Consider the following 19,675-nt stretch of genomic DNA (forward strand, 5'->3'; position numbering starts at 1 on the left):
CCGATTCTGTGTCTCCCTCTCTCTCTGCCCCTCCCCCGTTCATGCTCTGTCTCTCTCTGTCCCAAAAATAAATAAAAAACGTTGAAAAAAAAATTAAAAAAAAAAAAAAAACTATAAATGACCATCAAAATGTACTAACTGTAAGATAATGGGTGACTTTTCCCTCACTATTAAATATTTATTGAGAGTTGACACGGTACGATCCTGTACTTTCCGAATTTCCTACAATAAGCATATTTATTTTATTCATGATTATGAAAGTTTCAGAAGTACTTATTAATCCTACAACCTTCATATACATAATAGGAAAACAAGAAAAACCTGTAATCATATTGATCGATCATAAACCATAAACACCCCAAACACCTGACTTAAGTTATCAAACTGTAATCATCACTTCCTTTTTTTCACATTAATACCGAGCGAATTACTTAACTTCTAAAATTTAGAATATGTTCCATTTCCATCAGTATCTGTTACTAAGATAGCACGACTTTTTAAAATTCTCTTGTCATCCAGTCTATGGATCTATTTAGGTGTAACATTTTTAAACCTAGAACTGAGGTATTAAGATATTTACACTCTTTTATTGGGGAGAAGGGGAACAGACCCTTGTTTAAAAACCAAAAAGATATTTTTGTAATTGTATTTATGTAGGAAACTTAGCGCAAAGCTAGGATAGGGCTTTCTCTAAGGCAGACCACTCTCGGGGCAAAATGTAATAGAAGCGGCAGGGATGAGCTACCTGCAGGTGATGAAATTTCAGCTCAAATAAAGCGCAAACGGTTGTTTTCAACCCAGTCAGATCCGTGAATGACACTCGGGAGTACCAAGGGCTCTCAGGGCCCCGCACTTTCCGCACTCCAATTCTCACCAGCCCTCCCACCCCTCCCCCCGGGACTCTGCGGGACTCGCTACCGGGGCGCGGAAAAGCCGAGGCTGTTTGCAAACAGGCGTCCTCTGCCTCCCTCCTGGATGTACGTGCCGGGCCCGGGGTAAGAGGCTGCGCTCGGCCCGGGTCCGGGGCCAACCCGAAAGGTGCCAGTGCCCCCGCCAGCAGTGCCGCTCCACACACACCGGGCCGCGCAGGAACCGAGGCCAGGCGAGAGCTTCCCGGCGGCGCGGGGCCTACTCACCCCCACGCGCCTCCCGGGGGACGCGGAGAAGGGTTGAGGGCCCAGAGCCGCGGGGTGGGGGAGGGGGCCGCAGCGGCAGGACGCCCCGTCTGCCCGGCCCGAAGGCTGCTGCCAGGGCCCTTCCCCGTGGCGGAAGGCCAGCGAGCCCGGGACCGCGCCGCGCCACACTCACCTCGAGCAGTGGCCGCCGCCGCCTCAGCATGGCCGAGGGGGTCGTCCCTAAGCCGACAGCCTCCTCCGGAGGGCACCGGCGCGGCCCCAAGCGCCGCTGCGAAGCCTCCCGCTCCTGAAAGGGCTGTGGTCACCGCTGCTGCTAAGGCCCAGCGCCCGCCGAGCCGCATCGGGCTCCGGGACCGCCGCAGCCACGCGGATCCCGTAGGAGCGCCGCTGAACCGGGCCCGGGGCTCAAGGCTGCGGCGGGACGACCGAGGTGCTGCAGGCGGGGATCCTCGGCGAAGCCTCCAGCGTCGCCGTGGCCGCTCCTGCCGCCGGCGCCGCTGGGCCACAGCGCCCCCTGGACCCCACGCCCGGCTACGGCGCCGGGACTGCGGCGGCCGCCCGGGCACGAGCCGCAGGGAACGCGGGGGAGCGCGGCCTGGGGATGGCGGGGGCCTAGCGCTCGCTGCGCTGCCCTCGGTCCCCGGCCCGCCCCCGACGATTCCTCCTTAGAGGCAGAAGCCCCTCGATCCCCACCGACCGTGGCGAGCCCCCGCCCCACTCCCAGCCCTCAGGCCCTGAGCGCCTTTGCACCTTTTCCTTCTCTCCAGAAGGTACGTGAACGTTTCTGTCGCTCGGACGTTCACCTGAGAGCAGGAGGTGAGGGAATATGCTCGTTTTCATCTCTCATGATTCAAGAGGGATCTCTTCTAATCCCTTCAGTGTGTCTGGGTGTAACAAGAGCGACCCAGAACCAACCTTTTACACACACACACACACACACACACACACACACACACACACTCCTTTCGCAAAACAGATGAAGGAATTGTCTTTGACCTTAACTTTTTTTGGATTTACTGTGCTGATCGTTACAGAAATGTCCTACAGATACTAAATCCTTAATCCCAAACCGCCCCCAAAATTAGAAAAAAATAATATGCCGAGCAAGAGAATAGCCAACGGGTTGTCCTGAAATTCATAAACAACTTAAAGGTAAGAAAAAACCATCCATCTTTTCTAACGAACCCCCTCCCCCACCTCTACCTCTACTCTTTCATCCCAACCCCTGCCAAATCCCAGGTAAGGCTCTGAAGGAAGGAAATTGTTACTGAGCGGGGACTGTGGAACATTCTGTTTACATATACCCCATATTCGATCCCATTCAAGCTCTAGAATGCAAGCCTCAGAACCAAAAACAATAGAAACAAAAAGACCGTTAGAAGGGAAATAAGTAGGGAAAGAAATTCTTCAAAACCTCTGGTCCCAAATTTCCCAAATAACAGTACATTATTTTATCATAGAGTGCTATAGTAGAATGAACAGGGACTTTGGTGGTGGACTGTTCCTGATCCTACCAATTCCAGCTCTGTCATGGTTAGCTTTATGACCCTGGGCAAGTTACATAATATTTCGGAACCTGGGTTTTCTAATGCCTGCCTTGCTGCTTGTTGTGAAAACTGGAGATAATTTATGTGAAAGAACTGGCCTAGAGAAGATACTCAATAAATGTTAGTTCCAATTATTGTTGGTTCCAAAACACCCTTTCAGTCTTTCTTAGATTCAAGATTGTTCTCATCTGTGTTCTTTCTCTCTTAATCTCTGTATGTAAATATATTCCTATCAAAAGATGAGTGCATCAGAAAAGAAAAAAAAAATGGATGCATTGTTCTTTATCATCCCTGGTCTGGGTAAAATTTCCCTTAATGGATTTATATAACATAACTCTACTGTGGAAAAATAGAGTTTAATACACTGGATGCTATAACATTCTATTGCATAGCAGATGTTAGCATAAAACTAGTATATTTTCTGTATATAAAAATTATAAGGCAATCTCACCTTACCTTAGGTTATGTCCTAATAATAATAAATCTTAATGAGAACATTATATAAGGTCTCTGGGAACTTTCAAATAATAATTGAGCAGCCACCTTAGAGAAAATATAACCTTACAGCTCTCTTCCAATCAATGAAAGCTGTTCCTGTTATTGTACAATCCTGAGCGTGCCTTCACCACCTACTTCTGAGTCACATTACAAAAAAAAAAAATCACTATCCCCTTTTTATAAAAAGAGAAACTGGGGCTCCGAGGGAAACTATGATTCATCCTCATAACAACTCTGAATTAAGTACTATACTACCACCATTTTACATGTGAAATACATCTACCTAAGGGAAAGCTGGAAGTATACCCTGAAATTCCTTCATTCTCCCTTCTGATGCCCCTAATAGTCCTTTCTACAATATTCAGAAAATGCTGTAAGAGTAAGTTACTGTTGCTAAAAATTTTCAATCTAGAGAAATGGGCCCTTTCATTTAGATTAGTTTGGCAACCCAACATTAGTACTGCTTTCCAAGCTTGGTTCACTACCACCACAGGAAATCTGCGTTTGTTTATGAATAATCATGCTACCCAGGGTGTAGCTACTGCTTGAAGATGATTCATTTGTTCCCAGGACCAGTTTCCTCTTGCTTCACACTTTCTCCCCTTCTATGTTGCTGAAAGAGACTGTCTTTATCATCACTACCACCTCCCAGATCATAGTAATCTACTATAAATCCTTTCATCTATAATTTCATTCTGTCATTCAACTCTTCCTACCCAGTGTGCTCTCTGCTCCTGAAATATCTGTCATCTGTTTTCCCCTCTTCTGCTAATTTTAATCTTTTACCTGCCATCAATTGCTTTAGTTACCCCACTCTCAATTTTGTTTTGATTTCCACAACTATACAGTGACTCTAAAATACCTCTTTATTTGTAACCTGGTAGACCTTTCCGCTTTCATTTTTGTGCCATATCCTATAGAAAGCCAGTATTCTAAAAATAGTTTCTCCACATGAGTTAAAGCTGTAGCACCCCAATCAAAATTTTCTTTGCCCTTTAAAATTTGTTCTTAAAAATTAAGGCCTTGGGGCACCTGGCCAGCTCAGTTAGAAGAGCATGCAACTCTTGAGCTCAGTATCCTGAGTTCAAGCCCCATGGTTGGTATAGAGATTACTAAAAAAATAATAATAAACTTAAAAAAAATTCAGTTCTTTTACTTGTCAATTATACCTCAATAAAACTGGGGAGAAATCAGGCCAAAAAGATACCCATTTCCTGGCTTTGTCAATGGCAAAGGAGGGATCCTTAACTCTTGTTTCTGTCCTGGACAATTGGTTGTTGAGCCTGATAAATTCTACTTCTTGCTTTTATTGAATTGTTCTCTTCTCCAACTCCACTGCCACCCACTATGGTCTAAGGTATATGCTCAACAAATTATATGTGCAGGGGTGCCTTGGTGGCTCAGTTGGTTAAGCATCTGACTCTTGATTTGGGCTCAGGTCATGATGTCAGGCTCTGTGCTGACAGTGCGGAGCCTGCTTGGGATTCCCTCTGTCTTCCTCTGTCTCTGCCCGTCCCCTGCTCACACTCTCTCTAAAAAATAGATATATAAACATTTAAAAAAATAAAATATATGTGCAATGAATGAAAAGAAGGAAAGGATGGAGGAAAGAGGAATGAATGAATATTATATTTGTGTATAAGTAGATACTGTATAAAAGTTTGTTTAAAAGAAGGCACAAAACCTCTTTGATGCTCCCAATAATCTTTGTGCTTCTCAATTTGTAAGTCTTCATCACTACACTGTCAGTCTCTGTTTACCTGTATGTCTCTCCTATGAGATTTTGAGCCCTGTGAGCCAGGTTCAGTGTTTGATTCATCTCTGTGTCCCCACAACCAGTCTCTACACAGAATACAGCTCAGAGAATATTAAACTGGACTAAGCTGTCTTAGCCTGATGTGCATCAGGCTAGTGTATTCCACTCATTCAGTGAATGACTTTTTTAGGCCTTTCCTTTTAACTTTCAGGGGCCACCAAAGAGTAAGACTCCCTTCAACCAGTGATTGCCCTGCACCCCAGCCTGCTGCTGCCAGCTACAGCCCTCCACACCCATCTACAATCACCAACCACAGCCAGGAGTCAAACCCAGAATTCAGCCTGTTACCAAACGAGCAAGCTTTAGAGCAAGCCATAAGTCAGTAAAGCAGCACAAACTTAAAAAGGAAATCGGGGGCATTTAGGAGTTTGTTAGGTCACTTGAGTCATTTAAAAAAGAGCAAGCCAGGGGCGCCTGGGTGGCGCAGTCGGTTAGGCGTCCGACTTCAGCCAGGTCACGATCTCGCGGTCCGTGAGTTCGAGCCCCGCGTCAGGCTCTGGGCTGATGGCTCGGAGCCTGGAGCCTGTTTCCGATTCTGTGTCTCCCTCTCTCTCTGCCCCTCCCCCGTTCATGCTCGGTCTCTCTCTGTCCCAAAAATAAATAAAAAATGTTGAAAAAAAAAATTTAAAAAAAAAAAAAAAGAGCAAGCCAATTCCCATTTTGGGAATCAAACATAAGTAAGTAATTAAATATGTGAACAAATATGTGCAAAAAGAAATTTATTATATATTTTACTGTAGGTTAATGACAAAAATATAAGGGAAACTAAATGTATTAAATGAATCATAGTATACACATTAAAATATTCATTAACAGTTGTGTTTTTAAAGAATTTCAAATGGCATTGAAAACTGCTCATGATTCAATATCAAATTTAAAAAAACAGTGTTAAGTAAAAAAGACTATTATATGATCCCAATTATGTTTTTATATATTTATTAAATATATAAATTAAATATTTAAAAGGAAATAGTGGAAAATATTTATGGGATATTTAAACTTTTTAAATAATTTCAGATTTAGGGGGCACCCAGGTGGCTCAGTCGGTTAAGTATCTGATTCTTAATTTTGGCTCAGGTTATTATCCACAGGGTTGTGGGATTGAGCCCTGCTTAGCGTGGAGCCTGCTTAAAATCCTCTCACCCTCTGCCCCTTTCCCCCACTCATGCTTTCTCTCTAAAAAAAAGTAATAATAATAATAATAATTTCAGATTTAAAGAAAATTTGCAAAAATACTACAAAAAATTCCTGTATATCTCTCACCCACATCTAACCACATTGGCTTTATTATTCTTGCTCAGTTTAGGTGTGCACTTGCTGCCATTCTTGCTTTTTCTTCAGTCTCTATAGAGAGATATACATAGTTGTATAAACAAACTATTGTAATTATTTTCTGACCCATTTATTTTTTAGTGCATTTCCTCAAAACAAAGTACAAATATCACAGTACAATTAGCAAAATCAGAAACTTATCATTGATACAATATTATGATCTAATCTATGACTTTATTCAGATTTTGCCACTTGTCGCACCAATATTCTTACACACAGACACACACACAAAATAATAATTGTTTTTTTCTGCTCTAAGATCCAGTGCAAGATCACACATTATAGTAGGTTGTTAAATCTCTTTCATTTTCTCTAATCTGTAACAGTTTCTCAGTCTTTGTCTTTTATGACCTTGACGCTTTTAAAGAATACAGGCCATTTATTTTGTAAAATATCCCTCAATTTGTGTTTGTCTGATTTTTTCTTCTTGATTAGATTCAAGTTATGCATTTTCGGCAGGAATACCACAGAATTGATGTTGTGTCTTTCTTAATGCATCATGAGGCATGTGATACCTGTATGTCCCATCACTGGTAATAACTTTGTTCACTTGGTTAATTAAGGTGGTATCTGCGAGGTTTATCCAGTGTAAAGTAACTAGTTTGCTTTTTGTAATTAATAAATATCTTGTGGGGAGATTTTTTGGGATAACACACAAGTTTTAACATTTACTGATAATTCTTGCTTGAATCAGTTATGACAATAGAGGTTGCCAAATGATAATTTTCTAATTCCATCATTATCGTTCCTTATACATTTTTTATTTGTCTTCTTATTATATGGGAGAGCTTTTTGCTTCTTCACCATTTATTCATTTATCAATTTATTGATTTCTATCAGAATGAGCTCATCAATTTTTATTCTATGAATTATATAATCACTATAAAAATACTTTCAGGTTTGGCTGGGTTCTGTGTTCTCTTATCATCTCCTCATTGTTTTTTAAGCATTTCCCTTAGTTTCTGGCACTACATCCCAGGATCACTTTGTGCTTTCTCAGTGACTAGAATCACCCATTTCCTCTCACAGCCCTAGTTCTATTTAGTGGAGGATGGTATTTAAAAATCAAGATCTAGGTAGTAGGTGTGCTCATTGCCACTACAGGGCCATCGCTTCTGAGCTCTCTCAATGAGTAAAGCTAGGAAACACACACACATCCCTCACTTTTATTTGAACATCATTTTTACTTTAAAGAAAAATAGACTATGGTTATTCAGATGTGAGAATTTGGCAGACATTTTCTGGAAAGTAAAAATGAAGCATGTCACTTCAAGGAAAAGGAGTAATAGTATTTGTTGCCAGTAATAAAATGCAAGCTTTCAAGTAATAATTAGAATTTTGGAAAACTTATATTCACCACCATAAACTCAACATCTTCCAAACTTTTCTGAAGACATGGGTGGTGATATTAACAAATGTTGTGGAGTGTTGGTTTTTTTAAATTATATAGTGAAATGTGTCAACATTGGTAGGTCTACGTAACTCAGCTGGTATTTTTTTCAAATGACCAATGCATGATGTTACAAAAACATATATGGATAAAATATCCCGTTAAAGTGTACTATAGACCAAAGGATCTTAATGGGACAGAGTACAAAAAAGTTCATTGATAATGGTTTCAGATTCCACATTGCAGCAACCTTTAAGAAATTACCACTTGTCAAGTTTTGATGTAGTATCAAAGAAAATATCCACAAGTATCTGAAATGACTATTAAAATACTCCTCACTTTTCTAACTACAGGACAGATTTTCTTCATATACATCAACTAAAACAACATATCCCAACAGATTGAATGCAGAAGCAGATTATGATAAACGAGCTGTCTTCTAGTGGACTAACTTTAAAGAGATTTGCAAAAATACAAATAATACCATTCTTCTTACTATATTTTTGTTTTGGAATATACAGTTACCTTTATTAAAGTGAGTTATTTATGTTAACACACAATGAGTTCACTATTGTTATTTTAAATGAATAACTGCCTTAAAATGTTTTTTTTAGTTTTAATTTCAAAGATGATAAATATCAATAGATATAATCCATATAAACAAAGAACTCTGGGGTCCTTGATAATTTTTAAGAGAGTAAAGGGGGCCTGTGACCAAAATGTTTGAGAACCACTTCAAGTTTATTCAACCATTCTCCTACGTGAAGATATTTAGGCTGTTTCCAGTATTTTGCATTACAAACAATGTTGCAATGAATAATTTTGTACATGTGTGTTTTTCTAATGTTGAAGATGTATCTTTAGGGTAAATTCTTGGAAGTGAAATATCTCAGTCAAAAGATAAATGCTGGGGTGCTTGGGTGGCTCAGTCAGTTGAGTGTCTGACTCTTGATTTTGAGTCAGGTCGTGATCTCACAGTTGTGAGATCCAGCTCCGCATTGGGCTCCACATGGAGCCTGCTTAAGATTCTCTCTCTCTCCCTCTGCCCCACCCCCCTGCTCATGCATGCTTTCTCTCCCTCTCAAAAAAACAAAAGCAAAAAAACAACCCAAAAGATAAATGCATATGTAGTTTTGTTAGCTCTCACCAAATTCTCCTTACCAAGGGTTGTGCCTCACTGCTATCATTGCCTCTATCCCCTACCAACACAAATATTTTCTGTCAAACTTGATATAATAAGAGATCTAACACTTTCAAGACTATGTAGTGGACAAAGCTTTGGAACAAGATAGCCATGGATTCACATCCTGAGTAATAACTAGATATGAACAGAAGGACCTGTTTTCTCATCAAAAAAATGAAGCTAATGTGTGTTATATATACAAGGAATTGGCACATAGTAGGTGCTCATTAAATGGTAATGGTTGTTATTATCTGAATCTCTCTGGGCAAGTAAGTGTGATGGTCAGGGTCGACCAGCACAGATATCCTATATTCCTTGAGGAATTGGAACTACAGAAGATGCTAACAATAAGAGAGAATATAGTGTTGCCTTGGGAGATACGTAGGGTGCAAGAAGAAAACAGGTTACCTAACCCAGAAAAGAGGCCACAAGTAGATGCTAAAACCTAGAGCACAAAGCCAAGAGTCTGGGCAATGAGAGCAAAGAACGGTTTGTTAATTCAATCAGTTGCTCAACTATTTACTGAACACTACTATTTACCAGGCACTATGTTCTATGGTAAGCAAGGTACTGCCTCTGCACTTAAGGAATTATCATCTGCTTGATAGAGGCAGATGAGAAAATAGTTATGATTTTAGAGGGTAAGCATAGTGTGCTATAGGAACACAAATCAGGGACATCTGACCCAAACATAAGGGTCGGGCAAGACTTTTTAGAGGAAATGATACTTGAACAGAGATCTGAAGAGTGGCTAGGACTTAGGTAGGTAAAAATTGGGTGGAGGAGTAGGAGGGGAGTAGATAGGGAAAGAACACATTCCGGCAGCAGAAATAAAATGTGCAAAACTTAGGGGCAACTATATGGCTCGGTTGAGTGTCTGACTTTGGCTCAGGTCATGATCTCCCAGTCTGTGGGTATGAGTCCTGCATCACTCTGAGCTGTTGGCACCGAGCCTGGAGCCTGCTTCGTATTTTGTGTCTCCCTCTGTCTCTGCCCCTCCCTCACTTGTGCTCTGTTGCTCTCTCTCTCTCAAAAATAAACATTAAAAAAAAATAATGTGCAAAATCTAGAGGCAAGAGAAAAGCATGATGTGTCTGGAGAACTGTGAGAGCTGTTTTGGCTGAGACAGTAAGGGCAAGATTGGGAGCAGTGACAGCTAAAGGCAGGGACCAAATCAGGAAAGGCCTTATAATTCATATAAAGGACTTTATATTTTATCTTATGGGTGATGGGAAGCCATTAGAGCTTTAAGCTGGTCTAAAATGTTTGCTTTTAGAAAAGATCACTTTAACTGTTGTAGAAACTAGAGAATACACATTTGGAGACAAGGAAGCCATTTATCAGTGTCTCTTGCAGTAATCCAGGCAAAAGTGATGGTGACCTGAGTTAGGGTAGTATAGGGAGAGTGGTGATCTCAGGAGGCAAAATCATCAAGCTGTGACTGGGTTGGCATGTGAAAAAGAGGGCGAAGTCAAAGGAGACACTTGGGTTTCCAGCTTGGGCAACTTGGTAGTCAGTGCTATCAGAGAGGGAGACAGTAGGGGAGGAGGAGGAGGCTTGGGGGAGAAAATGATAAGTGCTGCTTTAACATATTGACAGATTAGGAAACTGAGGTTTGGAGAAGTGAAGTTATTTGTCTAAGGTGATTGTAAGTGGCAGAGCTAAGATTCCAGCTCAGGTCCATCTGACTACACATTTCCTTGTTGCTTCAGCACGGCCACACCTCCTCCCACACTTAGAATGGGAATGTGCACTAACCACCAGGGAGGGGAAAACCACTGCAAGCATTTATAATGTGAGTGCAATGCTTTCATATACATCAAATTTGACTGAATAATAACACAAGAGTGTGTTTGCATAAGCATAAACATTATTATTAACACTGTTCAGGGTGACTCACACTGCCATCCTCTGGTCCCAGAGGGAAGTATTAGGATACACTTGACATTGGGGAATATTTATGATGTATTTTTCATAAGAATTACATATGAGGCAGCATGGCATTTATGGTACAGTAAAAAGACCTTGGGTTAGAGACTAGACACCTGGGTTCTAATGATATAGATAATCTACTGGACCGAGGAGGAAAGTTGTTATTTAGGCGTTTGAATCTCTGGACATTTCCTTAGGGTGTCCAGTTCAGTCAGGGCTCCTTTAGCCCACCAGCCTATACCACACTACAGAGATGGTGCAGTATAATGGAAAGAGCTTGCACTTTGAAATTAAGCGATATGAGTTCAATTCATAGCTCTACCAAATTCAGGCTGTTTGACTGAAAGAAGTCACTTATTCTTTCTAAGTCTTATATTTCTCATTTGTATGGTACATGATTACATGTGTTATCAAGAAAGTGCCAGGTACATGGTAGGCACTCAAAGTTAATTATCTTCCCTTGCCCTTTCTCATCTTTTCAACATTAAACACTATCTCTAAGGCTCTAGAAAAGAATTAACAGCTTCTTTATACCCTTCCCTATTCTTTCCAATGTACACATATTCTCTCATAATCAAAAAACCAAGTAAACAATATTTGGGGGCACAGAGTAGATCAGCCCATGTAGTCAGCATTTATTACAACCGGATGATTCATAGGTGTATTTTATTTGGACATGCTGTACCCAAAATGTGTATATGAGGAAATAACTGAATATGTGTGTACATTCTTGTATGAATATTAATTCACCTGAATTCTACAAACACTGAGCTCCAACTATGATCCATACACTATAAGAATACACAGTTGAAACAAAAATGTTTTTCCTCATTTTTAAAGTATGTATATGTATGTGTGTCTGTGTTTGGGCTGTAAATGGAAGAATTGGATTCATAAAATTGAAGACTCAGTGATGGGCTGGGGCCAGCTTGTATTGGGCCATGAGAGCCAGTTATTAAATTTTAAGAAATTTTGTGAGCCAATTGTTAAACACAGCAATTTTTAAAAAGCTAAATTATATAAAAGTATAATTAAATATATTAAAAACAGTTAAATACAAGCAGCCCTTGCTTTGCACAGTTCTGAAACATGCAAATTTAGTTACCACAGATTAGTGTAATAACAGCCCCCAACAAGACAATTCAAGTTTCATTTTTTTAAGATTTTATTTTTAAGTAATCTCTACACCCAACCTGGGGCTCAAATTCACACCTGCAAGATCAAGAGTTGCATGCCGACTCTTCATGTATCATATTAACTGTAAGTAATGGCATAAAGTACAAATTTTGCTGCTGTCTCTTCAATCCATGAATGTCACGTTCAGTGACCAGTCACATCACTGCTTGCTTCTTTCTTTCTTTCTTTCTTTCTTTCTTTCTTTCTTTCTTTCATTCTTTTTCTTTTTCTTTTTTTTTTTTTGTAACCTCTGCACCCAACATGGGTGTTCTCTTTTCTCTTAAAAGTATGCTTTTGGGAAAGCATCTTCTATCAGTTACTTTCATTTTGGCATGAATTAAAAAGAAGTAAATCCTAATAAGGCAAGGGTGCTAAATTCTTTTTTTTTTTAATGTTTATTTTTGAGAGGGAGAGACAGAATGCGAGCAGGGGAGGGGCGAGAGAGAGGGAGACAGAATCTGAAGCAAGCTCCAGGCTCTGAGCTATCAGCATAGAGCCTGATGTGGGGCTTGAACTCCCAAACGGTGAGATCATGACCTGAGCCAAAGTTGGACGTCTAACTGACTGAGCTGCCCAGGTGCTCCAATTCATTTTTTTTTAATGTTTATTTATTTATTATTTTTGAGAGAGACTGAGAGAGCGGGGAGGGGCAGAGAGAGAGGGAAACAGATAATCCCAAGCAGGCTCTGCAATATCAGCACAGAGCCAGACTCGTGGCTGGAACCCAGGAACCGAGAGGTCATGACCTGAGCCAAAAACCAAAGTTGGATGCTTAACTGACTGAGCCAGGTGCCCCAAGGGTGCTAAATTTTGCCTCTCACTGCTGTGTGACCCTTGGGCAAATCACTGCTCCTCTCTAAGCCTGTTTCCTTATCTGTACAATGAGAATACTGGACTTCATTTCTGGTCCTGCTGGTTCTGATCTTGTTAGTTCTTATAACTCTAGGTCCCTGGGACAGCATAAGTTCCCCAGAGTTCTTGGCTACCTGGTGAGGTGAGACTTATCAGGTAGAATGCCATCCACTGCTGGCCCTTATTGCTTCCCATCCCTGTCATTGCTCCCCTAGAGTCTCAGCTGATGACTGGAAGCTCCCAGGATTCAGATTTACTTTCTTCTCTGCATTCAAGGAAGGAGCCCCAACCCCCCACCCTTGGTCCTCACACTCATACTCTTTGAGTATAATTCCAGGGAGGCATCTTCCCGTCTTAAAATATCTCCTCTGCCCACTGGGAGGAAATGAGTTGTGGATGAAAGAGGAAGGGCATTGGAGTGAATAAACTTGGGTTTGAATCTTGGCCCTGCCATTTTACCAGCTCTGTGACCTTGGGCAGTTTATTCCTCTGTCCTCAGATCTCCATACCCTGCATGCTGTGAAGATAAGAGATAACATCTGTAAAATTCCTGTAAAAGAAAAGCATATAACTTCCTTTTCACTTAAGGGGAAAAAATCACATTAAAAATAGAATATTAAGCCTGGGTGGCTCAGTCGGTTGAACATCAACTCTTGATTTCAACTCAGGTCATGATCCCAGGGTTGTAAGATAGAGCCCCGCATCAGGTTCCACCCTGAGCATGGAACTTGCTTAGGATTCTCTCTCCTCTCTCTCTTCTCTCTCTTTCTCTCTCTCTCTCTCTCTCTCTCCCCCTCCCCCCAACCCCCTCTCTCTGCCCCTCTCCCCTGCTTCCATGCTCTCTCTCTCTTAAATAAAATTAAAAATATGTATATTAATATAACTGTCCTTCTGTTTTCTTCCTATGAGTTTTTTTTAATTAGGTAATGCCATCTAACAATTTATTTTCTAAAAACAAAATGCAGTGCAGTTTTTCCTCCTTCCACATGCCTAATACATAATTAGTGCTCAATACCTTTTTATTATCATGAGAAATCCAACTGTTGATTGTAAGTCTAGTGAATCTACTCAGAAGGTTCTGAATTCTGTCTAAAATAGAAATCTGATTTGGGGTGCTCGGTTGGCTCAGTTGGTTAAGCATCTAACTCTTGGTTTTGGCTCAGGTCATGATCTCATAGTTCATGGGATTGAGCCCTGCCTCAGGCTCCACGCTGACCATGCAGAGCTTGCTTGACTTTCTCTCTCCCTCTCTCTGCCTCTTCCCTGCTCACACTCTCTGTCTCTCAAAATAAATAAATAAACATTAAAAAAATAAATAAAATTAGGGGAGCCTGGGTGGCTCAGTCAGTTGAGTGTCTGACTTCAGCTCTGGTCATGATCTCATGGTTTGTGAGTTCAAGCCCTGCATCAGGCTCTGCACTCTCAGCACAGAGCCTACTTTGGATCCTCTGTCTCCCTCTCTCCCTGCCCTTCCCTCACAGTCTCTCTCTCTCTCTCTCTCTCTGTCTCTCAAAAATGGATAAATATTTTTAAAATAAATTAAAATAACATAAAATAGAAATCTGATTCAAAACTCTCTCCTGCTGAAAAATCTTCTGTGGCTCCCCATAAACCTATATGGTATAAAGCCCAAACTCTATACTGTCGTTTAGAGCTCTTAACACTCTGGTCCCAACCTACTTTCCTACTTTTGCAATCTGGAGTCTCTGATATAGGTTTAAAAAAAAAAAGCATAATATTTGGCATCTTATGTTAGCCACTTAACCTTTTTCCTCCTCTGTAGTACTGGGATAGTATGTTCTACCTATTAGATTAAATAATAGGGGGTGCCTGGGTGGCTCAGTCAGTTAAGCGTCTGACTCATGGCTCAGGTCATGATCTCATGGTTTGTGGGTTCAAGGCCCATGTCAAGCTCTGTGCTGGCAGCTCAGAGCCTGGAGCCTGCTTTGGATTCTGTGTGTCCCTCTCTCTCTCTGCCCCTTCCCTTCTTGTGCTCTCCCTCTCTCTCAAAAAATAAATAAGCATTAAAAAAAAATAATAGTAGCTTATGTTAGCTACTAATTATTGCAGTTTTTAAGTGCTGGCTAGTGTATAAGAATTTGACCAATGTATTTAATCTTGACAAGAATCCAATGAAGTGGGCATTTTTATTTTCAGAAGAAAAAACTGAAAGTTAGGTTAAATAATTACTAAATGGCTCAGTTATCAAATATAACACAGCCTTAAACCGGGATCTAGCTGCTATCACAGTCCATGGTGTCAACCATTGTACTATAAAGCATGCGTTGAGGGAATACGTTTAAAAGGACTTTGTACACAAGGAGGCTGTGAATATTGACTATTAATCATTGTTATCACTTCCTTCTTCCTTGGACCTAATGCTCTGATTATACAGAGAAATTTACCATTCTCAAAGACATTTTAAATATTTATTTATTAAGGTTTATTTACTTAAGTAATCTCTACACCCAAGGTGGAGCTTGAACCCATGACCCTGAGATCAACAGTCACATGCTATTCTGACTGAGCCAGCCAGGGGCCCCTCCCAAAGCACATTTACAGTTCTGTGCCTTCGTTCATATTGTTTTCTTTGCCTGGAGTGCTCTTATTCCCCTCTCAAAATTCTGCTTTCACGAGACCCAGGTAGGAAATCACTTGGGTCTCGTGAAAAATCACCATTTTAAAATTTAAAAAAAAAAGTTTTTTTTAATGTTATGTTTTTGAGAGAAGAGCCCAAGTTGGGGAGGGGCAGAGAGAGAGGACACAAAGAATCTGAAGCAAGCTTCAGGCTCTGAGCTGTCAGCACAGACCCCAATGCAGGGCTCCAACTCACAGACTGTGAGATCATGACCTGAGCCGAAGTCAGACACTAAACCAACTGAGCCACCCAGGTGCCCCAGATCACCTACTCTGTGAAGTCTTCCCTAACACACTGGCATATCCCTCATTCCCTCAACTCTGGTCATTAAGACTTCTCCATCTTTGTCTCCTTGGCCCTTTCCACTTGGTAAATGTTCAGTAGGTAATTGTTGAACCCATTAATCTCAAATAATTTATTATAAATTCAGTGAAACCAATCAAGGGAGTTTTCTTGTTTTTTGTGGCTGTGTTTTAATTTTATTTTTTTAATTTACCTCCAAATTCGTTAGCATATAGTAAAACAAAGATTTCAGGAGTAGATTCCTTAATGCCCCTTACCCATTTAGCCCATCCCCCCTCCCACAACCCCTCCAGTAACCCTCTGTTCTCCATATTTAAGAGTCTCTAATGTTTTGTCCCCCTCCCTATTTTTATATTATTTTTGCTTCCCTTCCCTTATGTTCATCTGTTCTGTGTCTTAATGTCCTCATATGAGTGAGGTCATATATTTGTCTTTCTCTGACTGATTGATTTTGCTTAGCATAATACCCTCTAGTTCCATCCACGTAGTTGCAAATGGCAAGATTTCGGTTTTTTTGATTGCCGAGTTAATACTCCATTGTATATATATACCACATCTTCTTTTTTTTTTTATTTTTTTTTTTAACATTTATTTATTTTTGAGACAGAGAGAGACAGAGCATGAACGGGGGAGGGTCAGAGAGAGGGAGACACAGAATCTGAAACAGGCTCCAGGCTCTGAGCTGTCAGCACAGAGCCCGACACGGGGCTCGAACTCACGGACTGCGAGATCATGACCTGAGCCGAAGTCGGATGCTTAACCGACTGAGCCACCCAGGCGCCCCATATATACCACATCTTCTTATCCATTCATCCATCGATGGACATCTGGGCTCTTTCCATACTTTGGCTATTGTTGATAGTGCTGCTATAAAATTGGGGTGCATGTGCCCCTTTGAAACAGCATACCTGTATCCCTTGGATAAATACCTAGTAGTGCAATTGCTGGGTCGTAGGGTAGTTCTATTTTTAATTTTTTGAGGAACCTCCATACTGTTTTCCAGAGTGGCTGCACCAGCCTGCATTCCCACCAGCAATGCAAAAGAGATCCTCTTTCTCTGCATCCTCGCCAACATCTGTCATTGCCTGAGTTGTTAATGTTAGCCATTCTGACAGGTGTGAGGTGGTATCTCATTGTGGTTTTGATTTGTATTTCCCTGATGATGAATGATGAGCATTTTTTCATGTGTCAGTTGGCCATCTGGATATTTTCTTTGGAGAAGTGTCTGTTCATGTCTTTTGCCCATTTCTTCACTAGATTATTTGTTTTTTTGGGTGTTGAGTTTGATAAGTTCTTTATAGATTTTGGATACTAACCTTTTCTGATATGTCATTTGCAAATATCTTCTCCCATTCTGTCAGTTGCCTTTTAGTTTTGCTGATTGTTTCCTTTGCTGTGCAGAAGCTTTTTATCTTGATGAGGTCCCAATAGTTCATTTTTGCTTTTGTTTCCCTTGCCTCTGGAGACATGTTGAGTAAGAAGTTGCTGCAGCCAAGATCAAAGAGGTTTTTGCCTGCTTTCTCCTCGAGGATTTTGATGGCTTCCTTACATTTAGGTCTTTCATCCATTTTGAGTTTATTTTTGTGTATGGTGTAAGAAAGTGGTCCAGGTTCATTCTTCTGCATGTCGCTGTCCAGTTTTCCCAGCACCACTTGCTGAAGAGACTGCCTTTATTCCATTGGATATTCTTTCCTGCTTTGTCAAAGATTAGTTGGCCATATGTTTGTGGGTCCATTTCTGGGTTCTCTATTCTGTTCCATTGATCTGAGTGTCTGTTTTTATGCCAAGGGGAGTTTTCTTTCTAATGGATCTTCATGTGTGTCAGAGAAAGTCTAACGTGATTGTTGGACATTGCTTAGGAGAAAAATAGCAATGTAATTCAAGCCATGTCCAACACGTGGCACAGCAGTCTTGGTCAAAGCAGCTAGGGAGTGCTCTTTAGAAAAGAGTGAGGGAGAGAGGCAATAACAATAACCAACACTGCATAATTGCATAATGTTCACAAAGCTCTTTTATATAAATTATCTACATAAATATTTATCCCCATTTTACAAATTGTAATGGAAACGAGACAACTTTTCCAAACCCCAGAATCTTTTTGGATCATAATATAGATTCTCCAGGTAAGGTGATTGATTACAAGGGTCCTCCAGAGGCCCTGTGATTTTCTTTCCAAATTACTGCTCTCATTTCTTGAAAATATAGGAAATGTCACTTTAGGAGCTTCAACTCTCTGGCTGAGGCTTTAAATTGTAAATATTTAAATGGAGGAGAAGGGAGAATGTATGAAATACTTTAATTCATTTTTACTTTAGTGTAAAAAGTTTCAAATATGTTCTTGAGAGCCACTTACTTGACTGAAGTGGATTGGATGGATGCATTGGGAGTGCATAAGGGAACTGGGTACCTGAGGAAGAACCTCAAACATGAGACAGTAGGTGGGCGAAAGGAAGGAAAACTATGGGAAGTTTCATTAACTTAACAATTTTGTCATGGGCTAACTTTGTTCCCTATTACTGTAGCCATTGTTAGAGGACTCCATTCATCAAGGAGTTTGTTATCTCAGGAATATGAGAGCATGATTCAGACAGTGTATAATCAAGTAGTAATGCCTAGGAAGTTCTCAAGAAACCTTTCTCAGCATCCACTAGATAGAAGCTAGAAAATGGAGACTCAAATCTAAGGTTAAAAGAATGAAATCTGGAATAAAATAGTAAAGTCTGCCATTCCAAGTTTGGCACCTGTAATTTAATGTTAGAATATCAGACTTTGATAGAACTTGGAGGTCAAAAATAAAATGTAAAAGTAACAGATTAGAACTTGGCATTCTAAATATAGATCTTGGGTTGCCATTATTGAAATTCCTAAAGTAGAATTTCTGGTTGGGGTTTAGGAATCTAATTATAGGATTCTAGTTCAAAGAGTAGATCCTATACTTTCAGTAGTAGAATTTTGAATTCCAAGTAGCAGCTGAGTTCTAGTGGTAGAATGCTCAGGTTCATAAAATAGAATGTGAAGTTTTAGTAGTAGATTTTATAATTTAGTATCCAAATCTCAGGCTCTGAATTTTGAGCCTGAAGTTCTAATAGTAGAATGTCAGGTTATGAGAGTAAAATCTAGAGGTTCAACAACAGAATTTCAGTTTCAGAGAAATAACCTAGAGTTTCTGAACTAGAACCTGAAGTTCCAATATTAGAACATGGAATTATATAATTAGAATCTTTGATTTTGAGGTTAGAACTTTAAGTTCCAATAATATAGTGCTGAAGTTTGAAGGCTTAGCCTGAAATACAAATATAAAGTATGAGATTCAGATAGCACAACTTGAGTTTCAGTAGAGAATCTTGAGGTGCCATAATGGTGCAATATTAAATTATGAAATTTTGAAATTGGAATCTAGTTTATTAGATTACTGTTATAATCAGCCTTCAATAGTGATGATGCTAATAGCTAACTATGTGCTTAGTATGTGCCAAACATTGTTCTAAGTGCTTTGCATGTATTATTATTATTACATTTAATGCTCACAAAAATTCTATTATTATTCCTGTTTTACAAATAAGAAACTGAAGCACAGAGATTAAGTAACTTTCCAAGGTCACACACCTGGGAAGCACAGAGATAGTATCTGACCATAAGCTGTGTACCTCTACAGCTCATGCTTCCAACCACATGATAAGTATCTCTAGATACTAGAGTCTAGAACTTTGAATTCCATTAGGAAAACTTGAGGTTTAATAAATAGCACCTAGAGTTACCCTAATAGAAACTATAGTTCTGGGGTGCCTGGGTAGCTCAGTCGGTTGAGTGTCTAACTTCAGCTAAGATCATGATTTCACGGTTCATGGGTTCGAGCCCCACATCGGGCTCAC

General features: G+C 40.3%; 1 protein-coding gene across 2 annotated transcripts in view; it reads right to left on the minus strand.

Moving 5' to 3' along the window:
- Positions 1–1,401, minus strand: part of ZFYVE9 (zinc finger FYVE-type containing 9) — a 213,668-nt gene extending 212,267 nt beyond the window's left edge. For both annotated transcript variants that reach the window (XM_049617176.1, XM_049617175.1), the window contains exon 1: positions 1,309–1,401. The gene's annotated coding sequence lies outside the window, so the exon portion shown is untranslated. The remainder of the gene's footprint in view (positions 1–1,308) is intronic.
- Between the last annotated feature and the right edge of the window lie 18,274 nt (positions 1,402–19,675).

Source organism: Panthera uncia (assembly GCF_023721935.1).
Source record: "Panthera uncia isolate 11264 chromosome C1 unlocalized genomic scaffold, Puncia_PCG_1.0 HiC_scaffold_4, whole genome shotgun sequence".
Taxonomy (NCBI): domain Eukaryota; kingdom Metazoa; phylum Chordata; class Mammalia; order Carnivora; family Felidae; genus Panthera; species Panthera uncia.